This window comes from Apodemus sylvaticus, chromosome 4 (genome assembly GCF_947179515.1).
Source record: "Apodemus sylvaticus chromosome 4, mApoSyl1.1, whole genome shotgun sequence".
Taxonomy (NCBI): domain Eukaryota; kingdom Metazoa; phylum Chordata; class Mammalia; order Rodentia; family Muridae; genus Apodemus; species Apodemus sylvaticus.
This window is the reverse complement of record NC_067475.1, coordinates 70249093-70262525: the sequence shown is the minus strand read 5'-3', so window position 1 is coordinate 70262525 and position 13433 is coordinate 70249093. Positions and strand designations below refer to the sequence as shown.

The 13433-nt window shown below is 41.0% G+C and overlaps 1 pseudogene; it reads left to right on the top strand.

Annotated features, from left to right (window-relative positions):
- Window positions 1-9123: 9123 nt before the first annotated feature.
- LOC127683610 (TD and POZ domain-containing protein 2-like) lies at window positions 9124-10216 on the top strand (annotated as a pseudogene).
- The last annotated feature ends 3217 nt before the right edge of the window (window positions 10217-13433 follow it).

Here is a 13433-nt window from a genome sequence, read left to right as displayed (position 1 = left end):
GACCTCCAACTGAACCAGCACCATTTTTTGAAAAGACTATCTTTTTTCCACTGGATGCTTTCAGCTCCTTTGTCGAAGATCAAGTGACCATAGGTGTGTTGGTTCATTTCTGGGTCTTGAATCCTATTCCATTGATCCATATGCCTGATATTGTACCAATACCATGCAGTTTTTATCACTATTTCTCTTTAGCAAAGTTTAAAGTCTGGGGTACTGAATTCCCCTGAAATTCTTTTACTGTTGAGAATAGTTTTAGCTATCCTGGGTTTTTTGTTATTCCAGATGAATTTGAGAATTGATCTTTCTAGCTCTATGAAGAACTGGGTTGGGATTTTTATGGGGATAGCATTGAATCTATAGATTGCCTTTGGCAAGATGGCCATTTTAAGTATATTAATCCCGCCAATGAATGAGCATGGACGATTTTTCTATTTTCTGAGATCTTCTTCCATTTCCTTCTTCAGAGATCTGAAGTTCTTGTCATATAGGTCTTTTACTTGTTTGGTTAGAGTCACCCCAAGTTACTTTATGCTGTTTGTAGCTATTGTGAAGGGAGTCATTTCCCTAACTTCTTTCTCAGTCTGCTTATCCTTTGAATATATAAAGGCTACTGATTTGCTTGCATTGATTTTGTAGCCAGCCACTTTGCTGAAGTTGTTTATCAACCTTAGGAGTTCTCTAGTAGAGTTTTTTAGGGTCACTTATGTATACTATTATATCATCTGCAAATAGTGATAGTTTGACTTCTTCCTTTCCAATTTGTATCCCTTTAACTTCCTTATGTTGTCTAATTGCTCTAGCTAAGACATCAAGAACTGTATTGAAAAGATATGGAGGGCCTTGTCTAGTCACTGATTTTAGTGGGATTGCTTCAAGTTTCTCTCCATTTAGTTTGATGTTGGCTACCAGCTTGCTGTATATTGCTTTTAATATCTTTTGATATGGGCCTCGAATTCCTGTCCTTTCCAAGACTTTTAGCATGAAAGGATGCTGAATTTTGTCAAATGCTTTTTCAGCATCTAATGAAATGATCATGTGGTTTTTTTTCCTTTGAGTTTGTTTATGTAGTGGATAGCATTTATGGATTTCCTTATATTGAACCATCCCTGCATCCCTTGGATGAAGCCTTCTTGATCATGGTGGATGATCATTTTGATGTGTTCTTGGAATTGGTGGGCAAGAATTTTATTTAGTATTTTTGCATTGATATTCATAAGGGAAATTGGCCTGAAATTCTCTTTCCTAGTTGGGTCTTTATGTGGTTTTGGTATCAGCGTAATAGTGGCTTCGAAGAAGGAGTTGGGTAGTGTTCCTTCTGTTTCTATTTGGTAGAAAAGTTTGAAGAGTATTGGTGCTAAGTCTTCTTTGAAGGTCTGATAGAATTGTGCACTGAAACCATCTGGTCCTGTGCTTTTTTTGGTCGGAAGCCTATCTATGACCCCTTCTATTTCTTTAGGGGTTATGGGTCTGTTTAGATGGTCTATTTGATGCTGGTTTAATTTTGGTAATTGGTATCTGTCTAAGAAAATGTCCATTTCCTCCAGATTCTCCAGTTGTGTTGAGTACCGGTTTTTGTAGTAGGATCTGATGATTTTTTGAATTTCCTCGGTTTCTGTTGTAATATCTCCATTTTCATTTCTAATTTTGTTAATTTGGATACTTTCTCTGTGCCCTTTGGTTAGTCTGGCTAAGGGTTTATATATCTTGTTGATTTTTTCAAAGAATCAGCTTTTGGTTTTGTTGATTCTGTGTATGGTCACTTGGTTTTTACTTGATTGATTTCAGTCCTGAGTTTGATGATTTCCTGTCTTCTTCTCCTCCTCGGTGAATTAGCTTCTTCTTGTTCCAGGGCTTTCAGTTGTTCCATTAATCTTCTTTTTTTTTAATTTTTTTTATTCGGTATATTATTTATTTACATTTCAAATGATTTCCCCTTTCCTAGTCCCCCACTCCCAAAAACTCCCGTAAGCTCCCTTCTCTCCCCCTGTCCTCCCACCCACCCCTTCCCACTTCCCCGTTCTGGTTTTGCTGAATACTGCTTCATTGAGTCTTTCCAGAACAAGGTGCCACTCTTCCTTTCTTCTTGTACCTCATTGGATGTGTAGATTATGTTTTGGGTAATCCAGGTTTCTAGATTAATATCCACTTATTAGTGAGTGCATACCATGATTCATCTTTTGAGTCTGCGTTACCAACACTTAGTATGATGTCACAGCATATTTGATCAAATTGTGAACCCCAAAATTGTGTTATGCTTGGAAGAAAACTGTTTTTAGTTGTGGAGAGGCTCAGCCTTGGCGCACAACTTTAATCCTTCTGGGTGGAATACAGACATTCACTTAGTACACACCTTTAATTCCAAACATTTAAGGTAAAGTTAGTTTATAGAAAGAAGCACCAATGTTCAGAGAAACTAAAAAATTAAAGAAAGATTAGACAGAAAAGGATATGCCCGACTGTTACTAGAAGAGAGAAGAAAGGAAAGAGATCACTGCAGAGAGAAAGAGAGAAGAAACAGGTAAAGATAGAATGAGTCAGAGAGTGAGAAGACCTTGAAGATAGAAGTGATTGTGAAAGTTAGTATGAGACCACGTGAGCAATTCAGGAGAAGATGAGAAAAGCCAGACTGAGTCAGTTACAGTGGAGCAGACTTTTGAGCCAGAACAAATTAAAGCAGACTGCCAGAGATCAGGGAGAACTAGAAAGTGGTGAGCTTATTCAGCTGTAAGTCTCAGAAGCTGAGAGCATTCTAAACCTAGATATGAATTGAGGGAAGCTAGAACCTTCCAGGACTAGTCTTAGATGAGCAGATCAAGGCAGAAAGCCTCAGAGACAACAATTAATATGTGCAAATAAAAGTTACTTTTATAGGAAATTATTTGAATTATTTGAAAGGTGCCTGCACTGTCATCCCTGAAGGTAAGTATGGTATGAGAAGGCATCTTCTGTTTAGACACCAGTGTCCAGAAAGTGTTAAATACATCCCCAGATTCTCATCTTTCTGGACATGTGACAGCTACCACTGGTTGTCTGTGTAGCCTCTGTCCCTCTATCAGTCTCTGTCTTTGTCTCTGTCTCTCTCATCTCTGTTTCTCTCCCCCCCACCCTCTCTTCCAACACACCCTGTCTCTGTCTACATACATTTGACTGTTGTTTTTTTGTAATGACAAGTTGTGTTCTCTGGTATGAGGATGCTTCCAGGGCTATATTCCTTCTGTGTGGTACAAAATTCTATTGGCTCTGGCAAGTCATCCATAAAATCACACCTCTCTGCCACCCCCTAACAAAATACCTCACAGAGGTCCCACTCTGCGACAGAGATTTCATTAGCAAAGCCTATGGTTGCTGCCCAGGGGGTCTCAGTTCTCCTATAGGAGGCAACTTCTACCTACATAAGCTTGTTCCTAGGAGCTAAGAAAACAATTTAGAACATCTCTCATGCAAAGGGCCTGTTGCACTGTGATCATCTACAAGATTTCAAATGTTAGACGTCAAATAGGGGATCCTCCTATTGAGGCACCAAAAGCATGAGATACAGAGTCACTGATGTTCAGAAGTGACTAATAAGTTTCAATAAGTCTAATGTGGGAATAAAAAATTAAAATAGATTCAGTTATTGAACATTGAGGGAGAAGCAAAATTGGAGCAAGACATACCGGAGAGCTAGGAGCTGTGGAGCTGACTGAAACACAGTAATTATTTCCATGTCCTCTAGGATGTGGGTCTTTCTAAGACATGACAACTGAAGAGATGAGAGTCACAGGCAGAATTTTACCTGTCAGTTTAAATGAGGGAAGTAATAACACCCTATTCTTTGATATGTGTTGAATATATGCTGTAACCCTTCAGAGGTTTGTGGCTCTTTTCCTGCACTCCATAAAGGAGCTCTTCCACATGCCCTACATTTGGTGAACCACAAGACAGATGACCAGTTAAGGAAAACACCCCATCCTTGATCATGCTTATGCCAAAATCAGTGTTAGACCAGCACAAGTATAAATAATATCTGTGCAGAGATTGACATGTTACCTTCATTTAGGGAAGACTGATCCCAGTAAGCAAAGGTGATGCCTATTCTTGTCTAGACTACCTGTGGACTTAAGTAACATCCAAAACTGGAGGGTGTGTCTTTAAAAACATTTTTTTTTTGCTTAAATTGAAACAGATAGTCCAATTCAAACACAGACTATTAAGTTAGAAAATCACATACCTTTAATCTGAGTCTTCAGGGAGGAAAACAAACACCTTTAATCCAGAATTTGAGACTAGAAGACCCACCCTTAATGGGGCCATGCCTTCTACTGGAGGCCTATATAAGCAAATGAGGAAGGAAGCTTTGTGTCTTTGCCTGCCTCCTCTCATCTTACTAGCAAGCCCATTCCTTCAGTGGCATTAGACCCTACTTCAGAATTCCAGCATATACTGAAGTAAACCTGAGACTTCAAACCTTGTGGACTAAGTAAGTACTGGCTTTACCCATTGTTGAAAAGCTGGACCTCAGTCTGTATGTTATATTCAGATATCCACTTTCAATTTATGTGGAGGAATTCATTCTACAGGTTCTCTACAGAACCCTGACTAATGAAATATACTTGAAATGAGAATGTATAGCATGTGTATATAGTTTAATATAGCTTTTGTATGGAATAGAGTTTATTTAGACCATGGAAAATTGAGTTGAGTAGGGATGAGAAGGAAGTAGAGGTAGAGAAAGACACACAGAGAGATAGCGTAAGAGAGAGAGAGGGAGAGAGAGAGAGAGAGAGAGAGAGAGAGAGAGAGAGAGAGAGAGAGAAAGAGAGAGAGAGAGAGAGAGAAGAGGGAGAGGAGAGAAGAGGAGAATCTGTCTAGTAACACTTTGGAGAATGAGGAGGATGGTGTAACAGGAGTGAGGGAGAAAGTGATTACAGAGTTTGGGAGAGGAAAAGACTAAAAGATGATCGGAGAGAAGTAGGGGGCAAACATCTCCTTTCATGGTGAGTCAACAGTACCTAGTTATTGCTAGGAAACTGTTGGGTGGACCCTAGAAAGAATTCTAGCATTCCATTATTTTGGATTAATTTAAAATAAAGGTGAAAACTAGGCAGAAATGATGGTGGAGCAGGGATAGGGACTCCGTGATCTTTAGCTATTTGCTGCTGTTTTGGGAGGATGTGTATTTGTGAAACTAAAGAAAATTTCTATTGGGAAGTTGGTTCCATCTTAGAAAGTTGGCTGTTTCCTTGCTATCCAGGGTTTGTGGAACCATCTTTAGGAAGAGGAGCAGATCCAGTCGAACCATTTGTGTCTTGGTGGTTGGTGTGAGGAAAGTCCCAAACCCAGGGAAGAGGAGAGGAATCCCATGGTCTGGAATAGGTCACAAGTGGGAACTTAGGCTATTGATTGGCAGTTGTACTTATCCAAATGGAGTCTGTTTCATCCATGAGAGGTCAATCTCATTGTGTTTCTTGGAGCTTATAAGTTTACAAAAGAGATAAATGTAGTTAATAGCATGAGAAGTCTTCAGGATGAGCTTTGGGAAGACAGAAACCTTTTGTGGAACAGGAACCAGAAGGGCTTTTTTTCTCTCTAGGAGACTGACTGTATACAAATGTAGTATAATGAGAAGCATTTTGAAGTATGTATTGAAAAGACAATTAACTGGAAAATTTGACAACCTTGTGAATATGATAATTGATCATATAGTTTAGCATGAGAAACACCTTGAGTTTAGAGTTAAAATATTTAGAATGAGAAACACTTTAAGTCTATAGGTTAAAGACAGTCAAAGGAAACTTCAAATTTGGACTTACAATTATAAAAGTGGGATTGTATAGTAGAGTGTTTTATTAAGGTTATGCTAATTTATAAAAACTATTAATGTTAGGACAGTGGCATAACAGGGAAGATAAATTTGAAGCATTTAGTCACTGGGAACTGAGCTTAGAAAAGGAAGTAACAGAAGGGTAGGTCTGAAAGGTTAAATCTGAACTGTGTGTACTTTATCTTGAATCCTGTGAGTGAGGCAAACTTGTCTGTCTTTGATAAGATATCTGGTAGTCATAATTAGTTAACAAATTGACTAATGAACTAATAAAGTGGGAGATTTAGATTTGGGGTAAAGAATTAGGGTTCTGTTTTCTAGAGTTAGCTTAGCTGTCAATGTAGTTAGACATTTATGAAAAGTAAATTAAAATCTAGAAGTCATTAATTAAAATGACAGAGTTTGCTCAATAGTCCACTACCTAGACAATTTTCCCAGGTACCTGGGTTCTCCATCATAACTCGGGCAGAGTCAATGTGGCCATTAGGCCTAGAAGACAAGAAGCTTTTTTCTTGAGGAGTAGAAATGTGGGAGAAAGCTGGGCGTGGTGGTGCACGCCTTTAATCCCAGCACTTGGGAGGCAGAGGCAGGTGGATTTCTGAGTTCAAGGCCAGCTTGGTCTTCAGAGCGAGTTCCAGGACAGCCAGGACTACACAGAGAAACCCTGACTCAAAAAAAAAAAATTTGTGAGAAATGACCCACCCTGTCCTAGGCAATATGAGACATTTAACTTTCTGGTTATCCTCAGTTTGACAATAATGTAGGCTGAGTGCCGGCATCAGCAAGGCAATGGAGCACAAAACCTCAGTGCTTATCATAATGCAGTCTAGGCAGTCTTGTCACTGCATACATCTTTTCAGAGATCTTGGTTGAGGGAGGGGGTGGTAACTGTTATACTATGGAGTCTTTCTGTCCTAATAAGCTTAAACATTTGTTGTTACATTTAGCACTTTCTGAGAAGAATGAGAGCTAGTATCTATTAAGCATATCTGAGTTAGGCAATCTTTAACTTAAAGCAGTGATCTTTTACCTGTTTGCTATTCTAAATCTTTAAATTAATATTTAAATTATTATTTATCAAGGCAGGATAGACATCAGAGACCCTGTCACGATGTTATAAGGTGAGGAGGCAGTGAGGTAGGAACTGCCCATAGCAAAGATGCTGGGTGATCATGGGACTGTCATTAACTAAGATGGCACTAAAGCTACAGCCATTCATCTGACCTCCCTTATTTAAGATGGTAATGAAGCAAAAGCATAGGAAAACCTTATCTGCTTACAAAAAAATGGCAGACACTCACAAGACTGCCCAGAACAAAGGTAGTGCTGAAGGGGTGGATGGGAGAACAGGGGGATGGAAGGGAGCTTATGTGACTTCGGGGAGTGGGGGACCTGAAAAGGGGAAATCATTTGAAATGTAAATAAAAAATATATCGAATAAAAAAAAGATAAAAAAGAAAAAAAAGATGGTGCTGAAGCAAAAGCATAGGAAAACCTTATTTTCCTACAAAAAAGATGGCAGACACTTACAAGACTGCCCAGAACAAAGGTAGCACTGAAGCTACAACTCTGCCTAGAGGAATGTAATGTGTTTGTTATATGTGGGAATGGCAGAAATAATTGTGCATCAGCAGATAAAAACATGTAAAAGGACATACGTATGGAGATGAATGGACACATTTTGTCTGGTGGACAGCAGGTCTCCCCTTTCACTGTAGTCAGCCTCTGTTGATGTGTACAGAGCAGTGGGTCTGATCTGTGCATGGAGCAGCTCAGCTGTCACACCTGGTTTAGAGCTGATGCAGAACAGAATGGAAAGAATTCAGAGAGCTGACAGTGGTGGTGGTGCGGGGACCCCAGGAGCACAGAGGCATAGGCAGCAGCTCAACCTCGTGTAAGCAGGGCACAAGTGGGGCAGGGCAAGGAAGCAAGCACCTTGGGTGGGTCAGGGAATAAGAGGCAGGGCCTGCAGCTGTGCTCTGTCTGCCTGCAACTCTGCTCTAGCATAGCATGTTTTGTGTCCCATCGTGTTGGGTCAGGCAGGGAGCAAGAAAGCAAGGGGGAACAGAGATAGGAGAATAGAGGCAGCCATAGATCAAGGTGGAACACTGTTTCTCAGTGTTTATCATACCACAATCAAGGCAGCCTTCTCACTGTGCCTGTATGTGGGAGGGAGAACAAAGAAGTAAAGTTGCAAGAGATGGAGGTAGTGGGAGGGGGCCCTGCATAGAAATCTTTCCATTTATCTGAATGGCTGGTGAGAGGTTTGTAAAAATTTAAGTGCCCTCAAACAGCAATGGAGAGTTATTGCTTAGTGGATATTGGGGCCAAATTTAGCCTGTGAATTTGGAAGCCTTTAAGAGTCCATGGCATCTCAGGAGGGAGCATGGGAGTGTCAGCGAAGATATACCCTTTCTGGGTGAGATCGGCAGTTATTAATTTCTGCTAGCAGCATTCTGAGGAAATGTTTATAGCTAAACAACAAGAGGGTCAGTTCACTAAGACCTCAAGCTTTGCTTTGTGGTCTGAGCTCAGGCCAGTACCTGAGTATGCTGTGAGGAGAATGGTCCACAAAGGCCTGGGGTTTCACAACAGTGAGAAAAGGAAATGATGCAGAGGAGAGAGGTAATCTCACAGAAGGGAAAATGTCCTAAAATGAGGAGTGAGCAAGGATGCCAGTCTTAAAGACTGTAAATGTCACCATCCACCAGGACACCATAAAGTGGCTGTGAGGTCAACACCCCTCCCTTGGGACCAGGGGATGTATACACTGACCAGTGTGGGAGAGGGAGCTAACCAATTTGCTGATGTTTGGATGGATAGTTCTAGAGAGCAATATTGTTGCTGACAAGTTCATGTGGCAGTGGGAGATGTTAACCTGTAATTTTCTAAATCTGAGTCACAACATCAATGCTGTGTTTTATAAAAAGAAATGCAGGACATGCCTATGGTAAGGGTGGGAGGGGTACTCTGGCTGGACCATGCTAAGGCTTCCCTTGCCCCTGGGGTACCAGTCATATGACAGGACTAGCATAGAACAGAGTTTATTTGCAGCCTTGGGAGGGGAGTTAAGTAGGGATACTATGAGAAGAGATGAAGAGGGAGAGGGAAAAAGAGAGACAATGAAAGAGAGAGAGAGAGAGACAGAGAGAGAGAGAGAGAGAGAGAGAGAGAGAGAGAGAGAGAGAGAGAGAGATTTAGAGAAATTGAAACTCAAATCGAATGTGTACCTATAATTGTATCCAAGAGCAAGACATATAAGTAACTTCTAGTTCTTCTTTCAGATCACCTTTAACTTCCAAATTCTACCTCCTTCAGAAATGTCAGGGGAAATGAAAGCCAAGAGCTGGGACTCCACACAGAACAGGGTTCAGAAATTCTGCTGAGTTGACCATTAGCAACTTTTCAACTTACATGTGGGGGATTCAGAAAGAGATTACAAGCCCAGTGTTCTCATCAGAGGCCAGTGAAGAAGTGGCATGGTGTTAGAGAGTACACACAAATGGGGTTGATGAAGAAAGCAAAGGTTACCTGTCAGTTCACCTGGTGTTGATCAGCCAACCAGGAAGCCTAGTTTGGGCCCAGTTCCAGTTCTGGATCATGAATTTCCAAGGAGAGAAATTTCAAAGTATGAAGAGCATGAAAGCTGCTTGCTTTCTGCCAAATCAACCACTGGGATTAAAAATGTTCCTCTCTCGAGATTTCCCCCTCTCCCTTCAGCATTGGCGTGTCCCTCAAGACCAGCTAACCCTTTGCTGCAAGGTGAGCATAGCGGGAGTCTTCTTTAGCATGCGAGGACAGAACATGACACCTGCAATCAAGGATCCAAGGCAGACGTTAATAGATGACCTAACAAAGCTGTGGGAGAAATCTTTTTTCACAGACTGCTCCCTATTGGTAGGTGACCATGAATTCAGGGCTCACAAGGCCATCCTAGCAGCTTGCTCTCCAGTTTTCAGAGCCATGTTTGAACATGAAATGCAGGAGAGACTAACCAACCTTGTGAAGATCCCTGACCTGGATCCTCAGGTCTTCAAGGAGATGATGGACTTCATCTACACAGGGAAGGCACCACACCTCAACAGCTACCCTATGGCCACTGGTGTGCTGACAGCAGCTGACAAGTATGGCCTGGAGGAATTGATGGTCATGTGTGAGGATGCCCTCTGCAGGATCCTCTCTGTGGAGAATGCTGCACACACTCTCATCCTGGCTGACCTCCACAGCAGAAAGAATCTAAAGACCAAGGCTCTGAATTTCATTGCACTTCATTCCTCTGAGGTCTCTGAGACCTCGGAGTGGAAGTCAATGTTGGAGTCACATCCCCACTTGGCAGCTGAAGCCTTTCACTCCCTGGATTCTGCACAGAATATTTTCTTTGAGCCCTCACTCAAACGCCTAAAGAGATTTTAGAAGCTAGTCAGACATGTCCAACACCTGTCTTCCAATGGCAACACCCAATGTAGCTATCAATGACTTCTGGTTAGAGTACAGTATTATGGGAGCATTTATACAGAATCTGTGGCAAGATAGCATGGTGGCTCAAGATTAAAACAGCTGTACTATGTTAAAATGGCAGGTGTGAGAAGGGCAGCACAAGAGTCTGGGTCAATCAAGTTGACATCTGCCCTGTTGATGTTCTTGTTTATTTTTTGACTGACACGTTGGAAACTGGGATTCAAGTTAGGTGCTGACCCTAAGCACAGCTCAACAGAGTTTCATCCAGGAAAACTGTATGTACTGATCTAAACAGAACAAATGACCAGGGCCCAGAGAAAGGGAGAAATCAAATATAAATGTTTATTTATCTGAGACTAAAATAACAATGAAGACTTTTTAAAGGCTCAGTTTGTGTGAACTCAGCTGCAAAAGGAATTACTGCTTTCTCAGAAAACTGATTCAATTCCAGCAGACACCGGAGAGTTTTTTCAGCCACCTGTAACTGGTGATGCAGTGGATCTGAGACACTTCTCTGGTCTCAATGGGCACAAACAGCTCTGTATACAAAACCTTAACCTAATAAAATATAATAAAAATAAAACAGTTGAAATCATTCGGTGGATTTCAGAGCTGTTTATGTTCCGAGAAGTCACATATAGTCCAATCAGCTCTGCTCAGCTCAAGATATTTGTGCAGATTTCCTACCAGTATTAGAAATCCTTTGTCTTTTTCTTGGCATCTAAATTAGCAAAAAGCTCCATCATCATGCTTTTATGATGACTAAGAAGAGTAGACCAATGTGGAGGAAGTCTACTCCTCCTGGGAGGGAATGTTTGTTGGTCAAGATATGCAAGAATCTTTTATGTATTTTGAAAACATTTGAAGGGATTCATTTCATATGGATTCATGCACCATAGGCCAGTAGTTCCTCTTCTCAATGTTGTGCCCTCTTAAAATAGTTCTTCTTGTTGTGGTCAACCAGAAGCATTAAATTACTTTGTGGCTACTTCATAACTGTAGTGTGGCTCCTGTTAGGAATTATATTGTAAAATCGGATATAGAGGATTTTTGATATTCAACCCCCATGAAATGGTCATTACTCTCCCAAAGAGAATGAGGAAGCCACAGGTTGAGAACCATGGCTCCAGGCCATGCTTTCTGTAACACCAGCCAGACCTCTTATTCAACTTCTCATACTAATGTTCTCCCAGACCCAATTCCACAATCTCTGTCAACCTCTGTACCACAATACCAGTGGGAGTCTTCACTGTCCATTCGTTTTATATCCAAGGATGCCATATATCTTTCCCTTTTGGCCTCCGTCTGAAGTTCTTCAGACGAAAATTCTTTGTTTAGCTTTGTACCCCATTTTTAATAGGGTTATTTGGTTCTCTGGGGTTTAAGTTCTTGAGTTCTTTGTATATATTGGATATTAGTCCTCTGTTGAATTTAGGGTTGGTGAAGATCCTTTCCCAATCTGTTGGGTGACATTTTGTCCTTTTGACAGTGTCCTTTGCCTTACAGAAATTTTATAATTTTATGAGGTCCCATTTGTCAATTCTTGATCTTAGAGCATAAGCTATTTGTGTTCTGTTCAGGAACTTTCCCCCTGTGCCCACGTCCTCAAGGGTCTACCCCAGTTTCTTTTTTTTTTTTTTCTTTTCTTTTCTTTTTTTTTTTTTTTGGCCTTGAATTAATTTTGTTTTTTAGATTCGATATATTTTTTATTTACATTTCAAATGATTTCCCCTTTTCTAGCCCCCACTCCCCGAAAGTCCCGTAAGCTCCCTTCTCTCCCCCTGTCCTCCCACCCACCCCTTACCACTTCCCTTTTCTGGTTTTGCCAAATACTGCTTCGCTGAGTCTTTCCAGAACAAGGGGCCACTCTTCCTTTTTTCTTGTACCTCTTTTGATGTGTGGGTTATGTTTTGGGTATTCCAGTTTTCTAGGTTAATATCCACTTATTAGTGAGTGCATACCATGATTCACCTTTTGAGTCAGGGTTACCTCACTTAGTATGATGTTCTCCAGCTCCATCCATTTGCCTAAGAATTTCATGAATTCATTGTTTGTAATGGGTGAATAGTACTCCATTGTGTAGATATACCACATTTTTTTTGCATCCACTCTTCTGTTGAGGGATTCCTGTGTTCTTTCCAGCATCTGGCAATTATAAATAGGGCTGCTATGAACATAGTAGAGCATGTATCCTTATTACATGGTGGGGAATCCTCTGGGTATATGCCCAGGAGTGGTATAGCAGGATCTTCTGGAAGTGAGGTGCCCAGTTTTCTGAGGAACCGCCAGACTGATTTCCAGAGTGGTTGTACCAATTTGCAACCCCACCAGCAGTGGAGGAGTGTTCCTCTTTCTCCACATCCTCTCCAACACCTGCTGTCTCCTGAATTTCTAATCCTAGCCATTCTGACTGGTGTAAGGTGAAATCTCAGGGTTGTTTTGATTTGCAGTTCCCTAATGACTAATGAAGTTGAACATTTTTTAAGATGCTTCTCCGCCATCCAAAATTCTTCAGGTGAGAATTCTTTGTTTAACTCTGTTTCCCATTTTTTAATAGGGTTGTTCGGTTTTCTGGAGTCTAACTTCTTGAGTTCTTTATATATATTGGATATTAGCCCTCTATCTGATGTAAGATTGGTGAAGATCTTTTCCCAATTTGTTGGTTGCCGATTTGTCCTCTTGATGGTGTCCTCTGCCTTACAGAAACTTTGTAATTTTATGAGGTCACATTTGTCAATTCTTGATCTTAGAGCATACGCTATTGGTGTTCTGTTCAGAAACTTTCACCCTGTACCGATGTCCTTAAGGGTCTTCCCCAGTTTCTTTTCTAATAGCTTCAGAGTGTCTGGCTTCAGAGGACCTTGATCCATTTGGATTTGAGCTTAGTACAAAGAGACAAGGATGGATCAATTCGCATTCTTCTGCATGCCGACCTCCAGTTGAACCAGCACCATTTGTTGAAAAGGTTATCTTTTTTCTATTGGATGTTTTCAGCCTCTTTGTCGAGGATCAAGTGGTCATAGGTGTGTGGGTTCATTTCTGGACCTTCAATCCTGTTCCATGGATTCTCCTGCCTGTCACTGTACCAATACCCTGCAGTTTTTAACACTATTGCTCTGTAGTATTGCTTGAGGTCAGGGATACTGATTCCCCCAGACTTTCTTATGTTGCT